This window comes from Microtus ochrogaster, chromosome 5 (genome assembly GCF_000317375.1).
Source record: "Microtus ochrogaster isolate Prairie Vole_2 chromosome 5, MicOch1.0, whole genome shotgun sequence".
NCBI lineage: Eukaryota > Metazoa > Chordata > Mammalia > Rodentia > Cricetidae > Microtus > Microtus ochrogaster.
Window position 1 is genome coordinate 32832282 of NC_022012.1, and position 2296 is coordinate 32834577.

A 2296-nucleotide genomic window follows, 5' to 3' on the forward strand; every position below is an offset into this window, starting at 1 on the left:
GAGGGGCCAATGATAATGGCACTGATATTTTTCTCTACAGCACGTACTGGCTTTTTGGGATCAATTCTATTTGGATGCATGCCTTCCTAAGCCTAGATGTAAGGGGGAGGGCCTTGGACTTCCCACAGGCGGGGTACCTTTCCCTCTCTTAGAAAAGCAGGGATGTGGAAGGGAGGGTGTGTGGGAGAGCATTAGGGATGTGGGAGGAGGGGAAAAAGTGGAAATTTCAATTGATATTATTTATAAAGCAATAAAAAAAATAACTCACTGCAGAAAGTGGGAGTAAAAAAACTTCAATATTGTTACTTTTTTCAATTTAAAAATATTCTGCTAATGAATTTTGTATTTTTACCATCTATATAAATGGTTTTCCTGTCTAATTATCCCAATATCTATAAGTGTAATATGGTTCTTTGAAGATTTACTTTGCTTGCAAAATACCTACGGTCCTCAATATTTATCAGGATAAAGTAAAATTTCAAACCATGTTATACTCAATCAGCATTGTTTCAAATGAGTTACCTAACCAAAGCTAGTTTAGTGGGGCTATAAATTCTGAAATTTATGAGATGTCAATTCCTATCATTGAACTTAATCACTTGAATTTCAGTCAGCATAGTGGGAATTACTGTTTACAATGATGTTATGAAGTTTAACATTTTTCTTTTTGAGTTAATCTTGAGCCAGATATCAAACATTTTTCATAGTGAGGTGAACATCTTGTGGCCTGCATGCTTTCAAAATTACTAAAACTTGAGCTATAGAAGCTAAAAATATACCAGGAAAATGGAGCAACAGGGTAATAAATTATTTATAAATTTTACATTTATATGGTGTGAAAATCATCTTTTCACATCCCAGATACATTGTTTATGCAATCCATATTAGAGCCTTGAGGAGAAATTCCTTACTAAGTCAGGGAGATCTACACAACCTGCATGATGCATAAAGAAACAGACACCAGAGATATCATTTATAAAAAAGCAGTGGATAGACTCTGATAGTAATCCAAACAAGACATGCAATACACAATCTAATTTAAAAAAACACAAAATCTGAACATCAGGAAAGGTATAGAATGTGTTGAGATACTGGATTTTGTCCTTTACGCTGTTGTGGATAGACCTGTTGATTGCCATCAGAAACATCTCTCTTCTCCTACCACTCTGCTGTGCTGATAGCGCCTTCATATATGTGTTAAAGAAGTTGTAAGAACTAATCTACATGGATGCATGACATCTAGTTTGTAAAGTCAATAGCTGATGCCACTTTTAATAAGGACATTGATATAATAAAAATTATCCGGAATATGTTTCTTAAACAATATAAACAATTGTTTTGATTTTAGTATGTCCTGAAGGAAATAAGATCTTTATCTTGTGTATGATATATAATATATTTAACTATATAAACATCAATAAAAATGAACTGGAAATTTATTCCTGGCCATAAAATGTAGTCAGTCAGAAATAAAGACAATCTATTCTAATTTTTCCACTCAATATTCTGGTAAAGATTTACTTCTTTTTAAGTGTCTTTTAAAATGGAAGGAATCATGCAAACCTTCTCCAGTTCCTCATAACTGACCAAACGTTTTAGTGAATGCTACAAAATTAACTTCAAAGAAGCATAACTTTATATTATGAGCTTGAGCAGAATGCAGGGGATTGGCTAAACTCTGTGCCTTCTGGACCTGAGAAAGTGGCTAATGCATTCTATAAGGTTTAATATTTTTTTTCTGTGAAATATTGAATAAATCTAATAAGATGTATTTTCTTGAATTTTCACAGAGGTTCCTCTAGAGCCAAGACCTTCATCACTGTAGGGATGAACACATTACTCTCCATATTTTCAAAGCCTCAGACCAAGTTTTACCTGCCACTTGCAAAATCACTAGTGCTGATATGTAGTAACAAGTGATAAGCATTCTGTAGTCATCAGCGCTGAGAGATCAGGACCTCAGTCTCAGATCGAATTTTGTAGTTGATCTAAAGTTAGGTTAACATCCCCAAGAGCTTCTTCAGTCTCATCTTTCACAGCCACCTGATCAGTTATGCCTCCTATACTCTTAAAGTAAACCCTGGACTTGCACATGGGCGCTCCAAAGAGCATGATAGCACACTCTCAAAAGATTTACAACTCTCAGGGAACAAACCTTGAAAGAGAAGCAAATCGAATTTTCTTTTTTAAAAAATTTATTTATTTATTAAGGATTTCTGCCTCCTCCCCACCACCGCCTCCCATTTCCCTTCCCCTCCCCCGATCAAGTCCCCCTCCCTCATCAGCTCAAAGAGCA